The sequence below is a fragment of the Psammomys obesus genome, unplaced genomic scaffold (assembly GCF_907164565.1).
Source record: "Psammomys obesus unplaced genomic scaffold, mPsaObe1.curated_primary_1811, whole genome shotgun sequence".
Taxonomy (NCBI): Eukaryota; Metazoa; Chordata; class Mammalia; order Rodentia; family Muridae; genus Psammomys; species Psammomys obesus.
Window position 1 is genome coordinate 52,910,479 of NW_026587216.1, and position 20,090 is coordinate 52,930,568.

The following is a 20,090-nucleotide window of genomic DNA, read 5'->3' on the forward strand; positions in this document are numbered from 1 at the left end:
CTTTTCTCAAGGGTGACATTGGAGTGAGTCATCTGTTGATAATGCAGCAATTAGTTCTCCAAGAGTGACAGGATAGGGCACAGCATCATCTGAGCTAACTAGGGCCCATTCCACTGGCATATTTCTCAAGGAGAAAAGGAAAAGTTCTGTAGGAAAAGATAGTGAGAAGAGAAGAATACAGTTATTGTTTGAATTACAAAATAACAGAAGGTTGGAAGTGGAGGGGAAACAAGCCAACATTGCAGTAAAACAATTCTACTTAGAAGAAGAGAAGAAGAGGTGGAGGAGAAGGTTCACTTTGAAACTACAGCAAACAAATAAACAAGAAGATGATAGCCAAGAAAGGATTCTGGCTCATTCTAGAATAGAGAGTAAAATTCATAATAGAGAGTGAGATAGTGGAAAATCAAGAATATTAGTATATAAAAAAGACCATGAACTGTTTCAAAAGAGTAATTTTTAGAGAAAAATCAGCCCTATAAACTAAGATGAAAAATGATGACATCTATGATTACAAGAATGTAAATGATAATCCGAGCTTTTTGGGAGACTGAGAAGGGAAGACCTTAAAATCAAGGCCATTCTTGTCTACATAATAAAACCTTATCTAAAAAAACATGACTTCATAAAAGTAAAAAATGTTATGATTTTTTGTTCTAGGAAGTAAGTTTTTTTCTACTAGGAAATACGTTATCTTACGTAATTTTATTCGTTACATGCAATATATTTACTTTCCCATTGTATTTGTACTATTTTCTGTGGGTAGTAACTTCCCACATTCATTTCACTGTTTGATCCCTGCCAGAGTATTTCTCATCAGATGACTTAAAGAAAAGCCTATCTCTATTACTTCCCATTTTCCCATTGGAGTTCGCTCCTTTGTAGTCTTCACCATTGCCCCCAGGTTTCCTATTCAGATGCTTATTTCAAATAGCCTGAGAACAGAATGTCCTGTCTGTAGCTGTCATAGCAAACAGTCACCTGCAGTAGTTTTAGAAGAGCTTAAACAACGGCAGTTCTGCAAGGTGTCAGAATGTATTTCTCATGAATGTGAAGGATGGATGGTGGCAAACCTCAGTGAACACACATTTGCAAGTCAACCAGACAGGAACACACAAGCTTCAAAAAGTCAGTTGTTGATCCAAAGAACACACTTCTGAGAGTTCATCAATCAAGGGCATTCTCACCTCAGGAACCATGAGTTTACAAAGAGAATCCATAGGATTAATCACCGCAAAGTCTAACAACCACTGGTGCTATCCTCAGAAGCCTGAAAAAATCCTAGCAGTCCTCTTTTCTCCAATAATCTGTGTGAATAGTACATTCTCCCCTTCCCTAAAGAAGCAAAAATTCAGCTTTATGCTTTTGCTTAAAATTGAGGGCTCTTTTTTTATCCTTTTGGCAACTGAGAATTCAGTGATTAATAATTACATGTACGCACGGAGTTTAAAAAAAAAGAAAAACAAAACAGAAAACATGCCAAATAACTATACAAATTCTGGTGTGGTAGGATTCTGAATGAAATATATTTGGATTGAGGTTTTAATAACTGTCTAATGCATTTTGTTGTAACAAGAGAAACTTGAGTGTAAACTGTGATTTCTGCATTAGAGAATTCTACTCAAACATCCCAAATTCAATAAATATTCTAATGTCCTACAAGAATTTTGAGATTTCCAGGAATGTTATGACTACTAATTTTTTAGGCTTTCCAACTCTGCCCTGAAATTTTATTTCCAAATTTCAAACATGACTTCTAATTTTTTTAGGTTTCCCAACTCTGCCCTGAAATTTTATTTCCAAATTTCAAACATGGCTTATTCAACATAAATAGCTGCTTCCCTCTGGTTGCTTAGGAATGGGCATGGAAATTATCGGCTGAACATTCCCCTCATTTTTATCCTGAACATTCACATAAGACACATGTAAAGTTAACAGATGGTCCTAAAAATTTAGAGCTAAGATCTCACATAACAGCAAAGAAGCTACTATGGAACACAACCCATCATGTTCTTAAAATTTTTATTTCCTGACTAGCACATCTCGTTTCCTGCTGAGGAGAGCCACATATTCTCACTTTCTTGCCTAAGATAGTACTCTGTCTTTAGTGCAGGATCTGAGCATGAGTACAGCTTGGTACAGTGTTCCATCAACATTGTGGCTGACCTTGAAAGCAGTATTCTAAACCAGGTTTTTATGCACACTATATTAAGCTTTTTGGGGAGTTGGGGAGAGAGGATAGGTCAACAATATAAATGTATTTAAAGTTACAGATTTTTAGATTAGCATCCTGGTATCTTTGTTGTATAAAAATGAAGTGAATTTAAAGGGACAAACTATAAAGAATGTTGAAAAATGAGGATCATTTTTTAAAGAGATAGAAGGCAAAAATATTATTTATCCTTTCCCATATTCCCTCCTCTACCCTATAATCTGTGCCCTAACCTCAGTTTAAACCTTCCCCTTCCATAATTACCTTTTAACATTTTACCCCAGTGTCTTCTATTTCCCCTCCTTGAAATTCTTTTGCTATGGCTTCTGATATTAATGTGTATTATAAATAAAGCACACATTTCTGAAGATTGAAGACTAACACTTAGAGACGACAGAAAACACGAGACATTGTATTTTCTGCCTCTAGAGTAAGGTATATAGTCTTTTGGATAATAACCAAAAGTAACGTAGCTGGATCATATAATGAGTATATTTCTAGCATTTTGAGAAACATCCACACTGATGTAGTAACTACATCAGTTTACATTACTACAGGCAGGAAATAAGTGCTTCTTCATCACCACGATCAAGACAGCTTTTCTCATTATCTTTTCCTTTTTACCCTATCAATGATAACTGGGTAACTAAAGAACCTTTGAAAATTATATATGAAAGCCTACTACATTAGATGATTTTTAAATGCATGCAAACACACACACAAAACAATTCACTATTTTGAAATTGTAACATAATTACAGAATGTCCCTTTCTCTTTCTTTCTTCCACTCCTTACTCTCCATTATCAAATTCATTGACATACATACAATATGTCAAGAATGGGTGACTTCTTTTTGAATCATTGCTTAGCAAGGTTCTCTAGATCCCTAAAAATTCCAGGCTATTGCTATTACTCTTTGTTATCCTACAGAACTTGGCAGTGAGACCCTGTTGCTGAAGATATTTGAGTCACAGATTTGGCTAACTAAATCTGGTGTTTAACTGGAAATTTCATTCCTACTAGTTAGCTTTTCTAGTTCTAAAAGTACCATACATGCTACCAGAGGATAAAAGTCATCACCGATGTTACCTAGTTTTGAACCTTGTGAGCTACAATGATGACTGACCGAGGAAGACATTCTCACTGGTCAACTAGTGACATAAACATCAGGGGAATAATCACTTACTTCCCAATTAGATTTAAATCCAGCACTATACTACATGATCAAACACACACCAGACACCATTTTGGGTCCAAAAAGCTATGGCTAGACATGTCATAGGTCCTAGGAGAGGACCTACTTCTATTATTTTGCTACATGGACATAGTATCAAACAGATTTTCCTAATGACTTTTAGTTGTACCTATAGATGAATGCATTTCTGAACTCCGATCTGAGAAGTTTGACTCAGAAACTCACACTTTGCCAAGGGAAAGAGAGAAGAAATGACAGAATGTTCAGCACTAACTGTATGTATACTACACTGCCCTACCAAGACTCAGAGATCATTGTGAAAAATAGGGCAACAAAAAAAAAGTAAGATGCAAAGATGGTAGATGATTACAAAGAAGCAGTATCTTCTAGATACAGCAGGGCCTATGAATGTATGAACTCACAGTGATTGCAACACCTTACAAGAAAAACAAACACAAACAAAAAGACCTGTGCAAGATCAAGCAAGACCAAATCTCAGCACGGAGAGGGGAGACTGATAAACATTCTCACCACTGTCCATACACCTACTGGTATTTGTTAGCTTCTGGGAGAAGGAAAGACAGTTTTTTCCCAAGAGTAGAGTCCCTGGATAAGTCAACCATCTCCCCGTGGAAGACCACACATCCAGCAAAGTTTGAGCAGTACAAATTGGTCTTGATTGGCTTTTTAAAAAGAACATAAAGTTTGTTGGGTACTGATGTGGGGTGTAATTGGCAAGAGTTGGGCAAGAGTGTAAAATGACCAAAACACATTGAATAAAACTCTCAAAGAATTAATAAAATTAAATAAACAAATGAATTAAAGTAAAATAAAGACATTCAAAAATGAAACTGAAAATCATGAAGGATGTTTCATTTCATAAGTACCTAGAAAATTCACATGACAAATATATTTTTAAATAAAAGCTTTAAGTAAAAGTTGAGAGTAATTTTTTTTATTAATCACACATTATTCACTTTGTATCATTCCATAAACTCCTCCCACCTCCCCTCCTAATCCCATCTTCCCTCCCTCTTCTTCATGCATGCCCCTCCCCAAGTCCACTGATAGGGGAGATCCTCCTCTCCTTCCTTCTGATCCTAGTCTATCAGATCTCACCAGGAGTGGCTGCATTGTCATCTTCTGTGGCCTGGTAAGGCTGCTCCCCACTCAGGGGAAGGTGATCAAAGAGCAGGCCAATCAGATTATGTCAGAGGCAGTCCCTGTTCCCATTACTATGGAACCTACTTGGACACTGACCTGCCATGGGCTACACCTGTGCAGGGGTCTAGAGTATTTTTATATGTTTCTACTCATTCTAAATATTTCAAATATAAATATTCATTCATGTCACTTTTCCTAGGAGGGCTTGATGACTGTGAAGTGTTCATTTGACTCTCTTTAGTATAGCTACAGGGAAAACATGTGCTTCTGTAAAAATTTAAGACCAATTTCCAAGTAATAAAATACATTTTAAATTATTTTGTTGAGTAGGTCTTTTTTTTCCCTTGACATATTTCATAAGGTAGACTTAGAGGTACTTATTACATTCCTGTTTCAAACAACTAAAAATACTTATTATTATTATTGTTTATTTTATTAATTACAGTTTATTTACTTTGTATCCCAACTATAGCTTTCTCCCCCATGCCCTCCCAATCCTACCCTCCCTCCTTCTTCTTCTCCTATGCCCCTCCACCAGTCTAATGATAGGGGAGATCCTCCTCCCTTTCCATCTGACCATAGTCTCTCAGATCTCATCAGGATTGGCTTCTTTGTCTTCCTCTGCAGACTGGTAAGGCTGCTCCCCCCTCGGGTGGAGGTAATCCAAGAGCAAGCCCTTAAGTTCATGTCAGAGATGGTCCCTGGTTCTATTATTGGAGAACCTTCTTGGATACTGAGCTGCCTTGGGCTACTTCTGTGTAGGGGTTCTACGTTATCTCCTTGCATGGTCCTTGTTTGGGTTATCAGTCTCAGAAAAGACCCCTGTGCACAATTTTTTTGAGTTCTTTTGCTCCCCTTGTAGAGCTCCTGTTCCCTCTAGGTCTTTCTATCTCCTCCTTCTTTCATAAGATTCCCTGCACTCTTGCCTAAAGTTTGGTTATGCATTTTAGCATATGTTTTGATACCCTGCTGGGTAGAGTATTTCAGAGGCCGGATGTCACTCAGTTGAGGAATGGTTACAGAAATTGTGGTACATTTACACAATGGAATACTACTCAGCAATTAAAAACAACAACAACAAGGAAATCATGGAATTTGCAGGCAAATGGTGGGATCTAGAAAAGACCATCATGAGAGAGGTATCCCAGAAGCAGAAAGACACACATGGCATATACTCACTTATAAGTAGATATTAGACTTATAATATAGGATAATCATACTAAAATCTGTACACCTAAAGAAGCTAAACAAGATGGAGGACCCTGGGTAAGATGCTCAATCTTCATTCAGATAGGCAAATGAGACAGACATTGGAAGAGGGAGAAAACAGGGAATAGGACAGGGGCTTATTACAGATGGCCTCTAAAAATATTATTTTGATTAGCACATAATTTTACATATTTACCCAGCCCAGTGTGGTATCTCTAATATCTATTCATAAGACCAGAATAATTAATATAAATTTTGTTATAATGACTTTGCATTTAGAGCATATATGATAGATTCCGATGAACTCTAATCTCCACATTGTGCTGTAGACACTACACTTGGCTTTTCTACCAAGCACTGTTTTTAATTCCATTGCCCAGGACACACACCTACCTGGCTGATGTTCAGATTGTGTGGATTCATATCCCTTTGCTCGTTTTTCAGTGCTTTCTTTCGTTTTGAATTTTCAAGAGCTCTATGTTTGCATATTAACCCTGGCCAAGTCTTTTTGGAAGCAGAAACTTACATTGAGAAAATGCTCCCACCATACTGGCAAGCCTGTAGTAAATATTTTAAATTAGAGATTGATGTGGGAGGGCCTAGCTTATTGTGGATGGCCCTTACCTCTGGGCTGGTGTGCCTAGATTCTATAACAAAACAGGCTGAGCAAAACATGATGAGCGAATCAGAAAAGAGTAAGTCCTTTATGGACTCTGCATCAGCTCCTGCCTCCAGGTTCCTGTCCTGTTTGAGTTCCTTTTCTGAGTTCCTTCAGTGATGGATTATGATGGGAAAATGTAAGATGGAAAAAACCCTGTGTTCCTCAAGTTGCTTTCTGTCATGGTGTTTTATCACAGCAATAGAAATCATAACTCAGATAAAGATATAGAGTAGAGCATTATCTCTTCCCTTTCCCAGGTCTCTCACGGTTAATATGCCATAGTTGGAGTTGTCAAAACTCCATTAACATGGTAACATTAAACAAGCTACAGGTTTTCAGATTTTGTTATTTGTATCTCTCATATTCATTTCTTTTTTTCAGAGCCCAACCTAGAAAATGTCATTCAAATAAGTCATACTGTTTCTTTGTGGCCTTCACCTATGATGTTCAGTTCTTCCTGTCATTACCTGTGAAAATTCAGGTGCTATGTATGAATTATTTTATAGTTGTTTCCTTTAATTCATGTCAACCTAAATTTTGTGATGTTTGTTAGGAGAAGACTCAGGTTGTGAGCCTTAAGAGCAGATGTCACAGAAGCGTGATGTCCTTAACTCATCATACTAGGGTAGAAAGTGTCCACAATGTTTATCCGTAGAGATATTAATGTTGGTAACATCAGGAGGGTACCTGCTTGCCCTCCACCACTTGCCTCCATACGCTGTTCTATATGAAAGCTGTCAAGTTGGGCAACACTCAGAAACAAAACTAAGCTTTCTTTCGAGGAGAGTGGAAGAGGTATCTGTGTATAATAATCATGACTTTTATGCAATGAACATTTGTCTTTATTATTATTTATTCAACACTAAATTATCTGAGTGTGACTTCAGGGATCATGTTTTCTCAGTTAAACTGTAATCTCCTATTATTTATTTGTAGCAAGTTGAATCTGATCATTTGTTACTAAAAAACTCATCGTTACGGACTGACTTTTGTTCTTCTGGCATGTCCCAGTGACTTATCTTCTACCCTCCACCCTGTTTGTTTGTTTGTTTTCGTGTTGGCACTGCAATGTTTCAGAACTGTCTTGCATTTTTTCTTGTCCTGGACAAGAATCAGCTATCACTTTCTGGAGGTCCAGTTGTGTTTTAGAGGCAAATGTTACTTAGAAGACTGAAACGCAGACGTGCAGAGCACCTGTTGCCATACCCTGTCCCATTTCCAGGAACTTTTCACGGATATAGCTAGTGCTATGTGTGTGTATCCATATGTGCACATGGCTATGTTTCTATATCTGTGTACTGAAATAAAAGCGAACTCACATTGGTAGTTAATGTTTTTATTTTATTTTTTATCTTCCTTTCCTACCTCCAAACCCTCTGTATACTCTTTTTAAAATTGATAGCGACTTATTTCAATCATTGCTGTTATTTGCATATTAACAAAGCAGGCATTTTTTTATGAATATCTTCCTCTCTCATAAGAAACCTTGTTGCATCTACAAGTGATTTAATTATATACATGTTTTATCCTATATATAAAAATGATTTCAGAACTACCTATCTATACCTCCTTGAGGTGAAAAATATTCACTAGAAATAAAATAAATCAACTCTTCATGTAGTTAACCTTATGCTCTTCAGATTTTGATTTGTCAAAATACTATTTTCAAAAAAACAAAACTGATTCTTTCCCTCTGCTACCCTTCATCATGGCTCATTTCTGTAATTAATTATGAAACGTTGTCAGTTTTCCCTCTACTTTGGAGACTCCTCTGTTCAATTCCTTGTTTGTTTTTTGTATAGCTCAACTTTGTATTTTAGGGCTCCGCACCTTTTGATATAATTTGTCCAGCAGTCAAAGACCATACAGAACAGTCTTGTCATCCCTATATTTCCTGATGCAATCATGAAGTTATTCATAGCCTGTTATCCGATGTATGTATCCCAGGCAACCATGGATCTGCTTCTTCCTATTTTAGTTTTGTCCTTTTCAGGAATTTAGATACTTGATATCACAAAATACTGAGACATTGGGGCTTCCCTTTTTCACTTGCCAGATGGATTTGGAATTTATACATGGGGACCTGTGTATACATCTCAGTGCAGTGTAGCAGGCCCAAGGCCTTTGATTCTTTACTCAGTATTGAAACATATATATATTGATTTCATATATATATAATATATATTTCATATATATATATGAAATATATATTTCATATATATATTATATGAAATCAATAGATACTTTCTATAGTTGAAGAATGTGGTGCTGATATTCCCATTTATTCTTCAGTTCAACAGTTAAATAAAGCATTTGTTTTTTTTATTTGTTTCTTTGAGGCAAATTTGAACTATGTAAATATTCCACACTGCCCTCAGACATTTTCTTTTTCACCAGTCTCTTGAGTGTAGGAGTTATAAGCATGTGTTAATTCACTCAGCAACATTTTGGTTATTTCCACATTGATGAATAAATATTAAGTTACTATAAATATTTACACACATTTCAAGTAAAAATGAGTTTTCTCTTCACTTGAGTAAATACATAGGAATGGAATTACTGGGTCATGTAATGTGTGTATAAATTATTTTTAATTTATGATAGTCCCATTTGTGATCTTAGAAAGTTTATAGCAGCTAAAAATAATGTTCAAATAGAAACTGTATTTCAAATTTTGAGCATTTTTATTTAAAGAGGCAGTTCTCAGCCTGTGAGTCATGAACCCTTTGAATGTCAAATGATCGTTTCATCAGGGTCACTTACGATCATTGGAAAGCACAGATATTTACATTATGATTCATAAGTGTAGAAAAATTACAGTTAGGAAGTAGGAATGAAACAGTTTTATGGGTAAGGGGTCTTCCAACATGAGGAACTCTTATATGGTTGCAGCATTAGGAAGGCTGAGAACCACTGGTGTAGAGGTTCTAATCCCTCTTGACGGGCTGTTCTTTCCTCTTCTCCTCAGCTGCTCGTGTGTACATCACAGTGGTGCAATGGACAGACACTGTGGCTACAGCGTCTATATTTACCTCTGCTAGAACAGTTCACACACTCTTCTAGAGTGTCTGTCCGACTTTGAATTCCCAAAAACAATAAATGAAAGTCTTGGTGGCTCTTAATGCTTACTAATATCTCATAATGCCAGATTTTCATTTCAGTGTGTATTTAATCATATTTCATCAAAATTGTTAGCCAGATACAAATATACGGTAAAATCTGATATTTTATGCACTTTTAAATTGACTAGTTCCTTACTGAGCATTTTAACCAAGATGTGAGCTTTAACTCTGCAGCTTATATTTTTCATTCTTAAATGGGTATTTTGAAACACATTTTTAATATTGTACTTTATATTTTAAATATAAATAGGCCTTAAGCTTATTTCTTCGGTTTTAACAGATCATATACATTAAAGCAAAAGTTAAAAGTTCTCCAAATGCATCATGTACTATTTCATGAACATGCATGACTTCGTAGCCTGACTTTTTCATAAACTATGCTGATCTACAGCTCCTCATTATAGGTCAGAGATTTAAGATTTAACTTTTTTTTTTTCACTCATGAAAACTCTAAAATTATTTGCTCTTTCTGTGTGTTCTGAAGTCAGCTTGTTCTTCTCACTGGATCGCTGAATTGTAGTCTTGGAACAACAGTCCTATGGAACAGAGCTACACAAGACTGTAGCCATTAGCCACATGCTACTGTTGAGTAGTGATTAGTAGGGCTGAAGGTCATGTGACAAGTAATTGGTAGGAATATAATTCAACTGAAAGGTTGATTGTAGAACTGAACAAGTTAATTTTAAAAATTTACTTTATTTATATATTCAAAGAACTTTTTAAAATATATTTTTGAATAATTTTATACATTCACTTGTATTCCAGCTGTAGCCCTCTCCCTCTTTCCCTCCCAATCCTCCCCTCCCTCTCTCATCTCCTCCTTGCCCCCTTCCAAGTCCACTGAGAGGGTGTGTCCTCCTCTCCTTCCGTTTTGCCCTAGCTTATCAGGTATCTTCAGGATGGTTGCAATGTCCTTATCTGTGGCCTAGCAAGGCTGCTCCCCCTCCCGTGAGGGGAGGGGAGCTCAATGAGCCAGACATTGAGTTCATGTCAGAAGCAATTCCTGTCCTCCTTATTAGGGAACCCACTTGGATACTGAGCTACCTACCAGGGGCTATCAAAGAACTTTTAATATGTGTAGTCAAAATTGTGTTTATTAATCTTCTTGTTTATTATGAACAAGAATATTTTTAAAAAGATATCTGAAGGCAAGTGAAATAGTTTGGAAGAAAAGCACTTACTACTTGATCTTTGTACCTGACCTGATCCCTGGAACACCCCCAAACAACAAAACAAAACAAACAAAGAATCAAAACAACAAAAACCCAATGTGATAACAGGTGTATAATCCTAGCACATTACTACAAGATGGCAAAACACTGGCCAGCCATCCTGGAATTAGGAGCCCAGCAGCAACAGTCCTGCCTCAACAGGGAGGAACATAAAAACAAACTCCTGTTGTTCTCTGGCCTCTATATAATAAACAAGGGAGCAAGTGTGTACTGCACACACACACACACACACACACACACACTCTCTCTCAAGTACACATATACTACACAATAAAAAGTAGTATCTTAACTGAGATGTGCTGTAAGTACATATTAGATTTCAAAGAGTTAGTGTGAAGAAAAACCAAATTGTATGAAAATGTTTAATATAAACCCAGTGTTTAAAAAAACCCCTATATTTAGATTATAAAGAATAAAATTAAACACACCATTGATATATATTTCACCTTTTTCATTTTATAATTTTAATGGAATCATAAGCAAATTCACTTTTATATTTAGACATATATGTGCATATACACAAAAATATGAATGTGTGTATATTTGTATAGGATACATATATGTATATGTGTATACATGCATATAAAACATATATTTATATAATATATATACATACTCTACACACACACAGATAATACTATGTTAGAAGAGAACCTGGACTATATAGATATTAAACAATTCTCTTCTATTAAGGTATGTATCCATTCTTGCATTATATTTGTGTTTGAAACACTGTCTTACAGGACCATAGTGTGTATAAGAATATGTTTTATTACAGCTGGGATACAAAGTGAATAAACTGTAATTAATATAAAAAATAAAAATAAAAAATATGTGTTATGCCAAATGTTCTCAGTTTTCTGGGAGGGGATGGAAATAACCTACCTACTACCATCTCCAATTCTAATCAGGCTTCCAGAGTCCTGCTCCTGTGCAGCAGGAACAAGCCTCAGGAGTTTCTACTCTATGAATGTCAGGTCTATTAACCTCTTGCAGAAGCTGCCCAGAAAAAGCCTGGCAGAATGAAGCACAAGGACCAGAACCTGAATCCCAGGCTTCCTGGAACCTGGTGTGTAGATCCTGATGGTTTGAGGATGCTGTAAGTTTGGTTCGAATAATGACAGTGCTACAGTGCCAGGCTTACTTTCTTCTAGAGAAAGGATTGGGATGCCTCGTTTCTACCCATTCCTGTGAGTAAGTACCTTCCTTTTACACCTGTTTTCCTTTTGTTTCTAAATGACATATAGAATGATACCCATTTAGTTGATATTACATGGTTTTTATAACTTTATAACTTTTGTTATGTTGAAAGCAGATTAAGCATATATATCTTAAACATTTATCATTTAACATATATCTCAAACATTTATCATTTCACCATAAGTAAACATTCAAATTTCTATCTTTTAAGTGTTCTTTAAATATTAGTATCATTTATTTTTATATAATACTTAATGTTACATAATACTTTTGAGGCAAAAACATCACAATGAATCAGACTTAATTTTATTTTCAGTCCTGTGAAATGAATAGTAAGAAGTACATATCTCTGCACTATTCTCTTTTCCTCTTTTTTTAACTGAACTTATTAAGGAATATAAGTCCTCTAAATGATTTGATTTCATGAGTTAGCTATTATTTAGTTAATATCATTAAACACAGTTTTAATAGGTAGATACTACAGAACAAAATAGAAAAAAAAGGGTCTGGCAAAATTAAAATTCCATTGTAAATCACATCTATCAAAGACATTTCAAGAACTTTTCAGAATGTAGCACAACACATTATAAATAAAATATTTATGTCTTTCTAGGAACCCAAAGACACCTACAGAGTGTAGAACTTTAAGGATTTGACATATGATTGAATGGCAGAATATTATTTTACCATAGAAATTACTTCATGCTGTAACTTTCAAATAGTGTTAATTCTGATTCTGTGAAACATCTCCTCAGATCAGATAATCTAAATTTATTATACTTTGAATGAGTTTTAACTTATAATTTTCCAAAATAAGATGAAATATCTTTAAGTTCCAACTGAATTCATTGCAAACCACCAGACTAACTAGAAAAAGTGAACGTGTACTCACACTGCTGAGAACATAGCATGGGAAGCCAAGATGGGTTGCACTATTCCACTGTGTTACCAGGTACTTGAGTTATCACATTCTAAATCTGTTGAAAGGTAGATAACCAAGAGGTTAATTAAACGTACTGAATGTGCTACACATACTGTTAAATGACCAAAGAATGGTAAGAGGTCGCTTACTTCACCTTACAACCCTGAATCTTTTTCATACAGTATTACTCTTTCCAGTACTTTCCAATACATTTTTTTTTTATAGTTCTCAGGCATATATCGAAACACATAAAAATACCAGCAATGTTGGGTATTTAATGTAATTTTTAAAGAATGAGCTCTGTAAAACTCTAAAGGAGTAGGTAAATCTTGATTACCAAATACACGTTTCATACACAATACTGTTTTATTGTGTATTTTATTTGTATTATAAATTGTGTCCATGGAGAAAACATAAAGTAAAATAAAGTTACTGAATTGTCTGAAAGTTTCAGTTGAATGGATGGTAAGCAAAACAACGTCAAATGGCTAGATGCCTTGCCTGAACATGTTTCATTTTCAAGCTTATTTTCATTTTCAGCAGACACTCCTGGTTCATATTAAGTAAAGGGACCTCTTTTCACAATTTCTTGAATTAGTCATTTTATTATGAATAAGATTACAATTAATTAAAAGAAGGGAAGGTGACTCCCTGGAATTCAGTCACTCTAGACAAGAAATATCCTTTTAAAATTTAGAGACTGTCTGTCAGTATAGCTAGGAGCAACTTCCACGGTAATTCTTCTGACTCAGCATTCCTCTGAGCACCTGGATTACTGGTGTGTGTGACCAATTTATCAGAACAAACATCTTTATCTTACAGAATACATGTTAAATGAGGAAAAGATTGAGATGTCACCATAAGATAATGCCTCCTTAAATTGCACAACATAGACTTATGTCCTATCTAAAATATGTTTTCTTTATAGAATCAGTAAATTGCTTACCCTTAGGCCACTAAAGCTGTTAGATGCCTTGCACACTTAAACACACATATATACCTACACACATAAATACACATGCACATGCCTGTTGCTCCAATGTCATGTTTCATAAAACTTTAAACTTTGCATTTATGAAGTTAATTTTTTTCCTAATTTTATTGAGGAGTTATACAAAGTCTTCAGTTATGTATACATAAAATACAGATAATGTGGCTTGCCTCGGGCCTCGCACACAAGATGACGGCACCCAGTGGAGTCCAGTCCACAGTTGGGGTTTGCTGAGGCTGACTCCCTGTCCTGCTCTCCCTTTCGGTTGCCTGGAGCTAGAGAACAGGGGTTGGGATGGAACAGGGGCACCTGCATGGCTGGACCAGGAGCTCGCACCCAGCCTGCATTGACCCCATCTGGCCCTGGCCTGTCCTTTCCAGACTCCGTTCCATACTGCCAGGTTTCCTCCTTGTGTGGCCCTTTGCCAGACTTCTATGCTGCTCCAGGCTTCTAAAGCTGAGGTGCTTCCTCCAGTCCAGGCTCCCTGTCGCTTTAAAGAGGTTCCTTCTCTTTGCTCCCAGAGAGCCTGCGGTCCACCAGGACTCCTTTCCCTCTTAAAGTCTTCCTTCCAGGCCATTGTTTTTTTTTTTTATAAATTATAAGAATGTATTTTCTACTTCTGTGCAGAGGTTCTAGGTCATTTTTTTAATAAAGAACAGATTTTTAATTTTATTTTTCTTTTTAGTTACATTTTGTTAACTCTGTGTTCCAGCTGTATCCTGCTCCCTCATTCCCTCCCCAACCCCACATTTCTTTAGACCTTGGTTTCTGTTCATATCCCTTCCAAATTAACCCAGAACTCCACACAACCCTGGCGATCTTGACACCGCCTTCCCTGAGGGGGCAGCCATTCTTTTGTCCTGAACTCCACAGCCTTATCATGGAAGCTGTGTACCTGGTCGTGAATGGAGTGGGCCTGGTGTTCTACTTGCTGGCCTTGGTGTTGGATCTCAGCTTCGTGCTGGTGTCCTCTATCCTGGCTACCTTAGCTTAGCTTTTGGCCTTCATCTATAACCTGCCACACACAGTGCTGACTAGACTTCTGCTGTTGGGCCAAGAAGTCTTGCTTTATTTGCTGACCTTGGTTGAAGCATTCATCTGATCTACCTTTGGAGGATTACAGGCCTTGTGTATTTTCTATATCTGCTATTCTGACTGAAGAGCTTAGATCCATTGGGGCAACTGGCCTCTCACGGAGCTCTGAGGAGCAGGGAAATACTGAACAGGGGAGTCCTGAACATGGTCTCCAATGGGCATACTTTGCTGCACTAAGCCTGTGATATCTGTGCCATTGCCATGAGGCTGATGCCCTATGTGATCAATAGTCTGGTTAGCCTCATTGTCTCATTGGGGTTTAGAACTTCTTCTCCCTTGTGCTGGCCCTGTGTGATGCTATGACAGAGCCTCTGTGGCGGATGACAGGCGTAGTTGCTGCTTTCCTTACTCGCATTTCCAGCAGTGCTGAGGCTTTGCCCATTCTGTGGATCCCCTGCCAACTAGTACTGGAGCAGCTGGCCTCAGCTGTCCACCTGTGGCCAGCTTTGTGCTTTTCCATCTCACTGGTTTGGTGCTGCTGTCTTATGTGCTGGCACTAAGTTTGGCTGTCTTTCACCCAGAGCCACAGGAGCTTTCATGCCCACCTGTGCTACCACCAGCTCCAAAATGTTGTACCGCTGTTTCACCTTGCACTGGGTCTGAAGGCCTGGCACAGGGTCTGGAACTGAAGCCTACAGCTGGCCATCTGGCCGAATCTGGGAGGAGCACTGGAGCCTGGCTCCCTTCCCCCCAGGGTGGCTCCAGGAGTGTGTTCTCAGCCAGGATCCAGGCGTAGGCTATTCTTCCTGAAGCAGAAGAGGATGAGCAGCTGCTGTCTGCTTGGCCGAGACACTTAATGAGGATGAGCCTAGAGCTGGGCAAGACCCATAGAAGTTGCTGAAGGAAAGCGGAAGAAGTGTGCTATCTGCCAGGACCAGAGCGAGAGTGTGCTGTTTGTGCCCTGTCGGCACCTGTGCCTGTGCCAGGCTTGCACTTAGATCCTCATGCACCACCCTGTCTATTACCACTGCAACTGCCCACTCTGTAGCCCCCTGCTGACCCTCAGTGTCTACTTCTGAAGACCCTCTCCCTGCCTGCCCGCCCTCTGCACTCCACACATTAGGACAGCATCAACATCTGTCCTCTGGGTTTTGTCTACACTCGGCCAAGCCTCAGGCCATACGCCCAGGACGTGTAGCTGGAATACTCAGGAAGAGTACAGTCTGGGTGGACCGGGTAACAATTCTCTGGACCCTGAGCGTGGCCCTGCCCTGCTGATGCTGGGGTTGGTGAGTATGTCACTATGCAAGGGCCCCGAGATTCTGTAGTGCTCTCTTCTGCAGCTGCCCAAGCACCACCCAGGGGTCTGCCTCTGGGGCTATTCTCTGATTATCACTTTTCTGTTGGAGTATTTGGTCCTTTCTCCCTAGGCTGTTAGCACATCAGTGTCATTTGAAAATTTTGGCAACTCATGGGCCTTGGAGTGATCTTGATTTTTCTATTCTTCTTTCTCTCTTGTTTTGGTATAATCTTGAACCTTTATGTTCAGCCAGAGCCCCTGGCCTGGTGGGTCTAGGATAGGGTGCCACAGGTGCTACTTCTGCCTGCCATCGTCTTTTAAAGACTCCCAGCTTGGTCAGGACCCGGAGTCAGGAGTTTATCCCTGGGTACAGGGGCGCAACTGCACCTGGCTTTGGGACCACTTGAACTCAGACACCCCAGCTCCCCAGGGATCCTCAGAAGGAATAACCAAATCTCTATTCACTCCCCACATGGCATAGCACATAGCATTCCTCCTGGGTTCTCTCTGAAACTGGGAAGGGCATTCTGCACATTTCACAAGGGGCCAGGCCTCTGGGGTCATGCAGCTACGTTAGGTCAGCCTGCCCAATTTCTGTTAATAAAGTTCTGTTAACAGCCTTTAAAAACAAAAACAACAAAAAAGATAATTCAACTTTCTCTTAAATTTAGTGTTCCCTTTCCCAAGGTATATGATCTAATATTGGTTCAAGGACAGTTTTAGAAAATACAAATATAAAGAAGTGTTGAGAGACCAAAAGATAAAATAGCAGCTATCGTTAAAACCTAGAGTAGGTGCAGTAAAAAGTTAGTAATGCCCTGAGGGGAGAGCTACCTCACTGCATTCTTTCCCCACCCACTAGAGATATGGTTGCTAGGAAACTGGACCCTCCCCCTAGGGAGGGACACCTGGTCATTGTCAATGGTCTGGGAACCTTCCTATAGCCAATCAATTCAAAATGTAGCATCTTGACCAATAGATGCTTGCCAGGCAGGAATTGCCCCTGCCATGGGTATGCTGGGAGGGACCAGAATCTATAAATCACCCAACTAAACTGGGGACTGCGCTCAGCTCCCACCGCTTCAGCGGTGGGGCTGTGTTGGCCCAAGCTGCAGCTTGTAATTTACAATAAAAAGACCCTCATGTGTTTTGCAACGGAGTCGATTCCTGTAGATCTTTTGGGGGCTCGCGAACTGGGTATAACAATGTTCTCTCTTATTATAAAAGTGAACTCACCTACACGTTATTTTTTTTTTCAAAAGTACCAGAAAATGGAACTGTGCCATATCATAATTTTCATCATTTATTTAGGGTGTTGCTGGCGACACTCTAAGCAGTACTCTGGGGGAAGTTTTGTTTTCCTCGCTTTTCACCATAATGATAATTCAAGCCCCTCATATGTATTTAGAATTGGGACGTACTGGGGGACACAGTCAAATGCAGACCCAATATCTTAAAGCCATATTTGATAACTGTAGACTCAATTGTATATGGCTTCCTGGGAATCACCTTAAACAGTATTCTACTTGGGTATCTATTTTCAACATTGATAATGACTCAAATAACAAAAGAATAGAATTTCTTCTGTTGAACTATGTTGTCCATGTTTAGGGATGCTGAAATGGTAAGACCACACATGAACATTTTTTTTCATAATGCATGTGATGTTTCATTTGTAATTATTGATATAAAAATGTTATTTAAAGAGGAGGGTGTAGTCCAGGAACACTAGCCTTTTGGAGCAAGTCATGTTTAAATTTTAGATAAGGTCCTGACCTTATTTTTTAAAACCCTCTAAGTTGAAAAGTCAATAATTATATACAACCAAAGATGACAGGTCAGAAAAAAATAATTCATATTCAAGGACAAGTATAAAAGGAACTTTTATTCTCCTGTTACAATTGTGGTCTGAAGGCTTATTGCCTCCTGTGGAACCCTGCTTTTAAGGTTGAAGTCTGGCATTTCCTGAAAAACAATTGTGCTTGATCTGTAAAACCAGACTCCCTTATCTCAATGGGGTTGTCTCTTCACCTGATCTGGGTACCCCAGATCTTATAAGGAGCTTCAATTATCTCTCAGAGAAAGATCAAAGGCATGACCCTTTCCTGATAAGAAAACCTGCTCAGCAAGTACCTGGGAATTCCTGGAAATACTCCACCCTATGCAAAGATCTTAGTTTTCAGCAATGACCTTCAATTGAACTTGGAGATTTACCCCACCCATAGGATATTTAGGTACTGTGCTCTCCTTCTTATGATAGGACCCTGCTACTGCATATAAATGAGGTACTGTACCACTACATGTAAATCAAGTATTCCTAGCACATCTGACCTGACCCAGCAAATCAAGTACATTCACCCTTGAATCTCCCACCCCTCCCCAAGGTTTCTAAGTCCCTGATTCCACGTGAAATAAAGGTGCTGGGTGGTGCAGATTGCATGCTGCATGATACCATCAGCTTTCCACCATGGCCACCTGAATGCCCCAGCTTGGCTGTCAATCAGGCTGCTGCCTGCCCTGGCCCCCACAAGCTTCTGGACAATCCAGAGCTTGACTGTAGGTCAGTCTGCCAATGCTGTTGACCACTGTTCTGCCATTCACCCAGGTGTGTGAGTACTGACCTCCAGCAAAGCACCTGCTGGGTCTGTATTAGGCATGAAGGGCCACCCTCTGTCTTCTAACCGAGGCCTACCTCCTGGAAGCTTCTAATATCAATCTAACCTAAGCTTGTTTTTAGATTCTGAGAATTACTGCTTAAAAATCTCGCCTTTTCTTGTTCTTTCTGACCTCAAAGTCAGCTGGATCAACTCAGCTGTTCTGGCTCAAACTATTTCCCAACTAATTTATTCATTCTGGCTGTTCTCTAGGCTCTGAATTACTCTGCTTGGCCTCAAACTAACTCCAGCTCTGCTCTAATCTTCTGCCTCATTCTGCCTTCAACCTCTCTCTGTGGAAACTCTCCCAGTAAAACTTCCCTCTTCCCTCTCTCTACATGGCTTGTTAAGTAGCTTCCCTTTTCTCTCTCTTCTCCTTAGAATTAGATATAACCTATTCTGTCAAGTTTTTCTCTGGTTTGTCACTTATATTTTTTTGCCACTCAATTAGACATTACTTTCAAACATGGGTGCTTTCTTCTACAAACTATCTTTACATTCATCATTTTTGATTAAAGGTGTGCACCACCGCTCCTGGACCTAAGGTTTTTGTAGTTGTTTTTTGTTTTGTTTTGTTTTGTTTTTTAACAAGAAACTTGTTGTATGCTAGGCTGGCCTTCAGTTCCTGTCTCTGCCTGTTCCTGTCTCCTGGGATTAAAGGCATTTCTGTATTCCAGTGGGATCACACAGACCTAGAAGGTCTTTGGATGTGATCTCTAGACAGAGCAGCCATGTTCTAAATTAAAATTTCTCTTCAGACAAGAAAAAAAAAATTATTGACCCTGTACCTAGTGCATGTATATCTGCACACTTCTTGTGTGTCTGTTACCCACTTAGATCAAGAGTGTACCAGGTCCAGATTTCTTGCATCTGGAGTTACAAAGGGTTGTGACCAGCCAAGTGGATGATGGGAATTGAACCTGAGTCTTTGGGAAAGAAGTCCAAACCAGCTCTTAAATACTGAGCCATCAATTTTATCATTTCTTTAATGCAATGTTTTTAATATTTATTTAGCATGTGTGAGTGCATATGTGTGTGAATGAGTATGTGTGTTTGTGTTCACAAGTGTGTGGAAGTCAGAGAACAATTTATGTGTCTTGGTTCTTTGCTATGCCTTTTGGTTTCTGGGGCTCAAACTTGGGTCTTTGGGTTCATGACAAAAAACACTTTACTCTTCATGACACCTCATGGGT

At 38.6% G+C, this 20,090-nt stretch overlaps 1 protein-coding gene and 1 pseudogene across 1 annotated transcript in view; one reads left to right on the top strand and one right to left on the bottom strand.

The window, feature by feature from the left end:
• Nucleotides 1-16,022, top strand: part of LOC129673440 (E3 ubiquitin-protein ligase RNF26-like) — a 57,796-nt pseudogene extending 41,774 nt beyond the window's left edge.
• Fut9 (fucosyltransferase 9) overlaps nt 1-20,090 on the bottom strand; it is a 209,372-nt gene that overhangs the window by 86,564 nt on the left and 102,718 nt on the right. Inside the window, exon 2 of the mRNA XM_055603328.1 lies at nt 12,888-12,972. The gene's annotated coding sequence lies outside the window, so the exon portion shown is untranslated. The remainder of the gene's footprint in view (nt 1-12,887; nt 12,973-20,090) is intronic.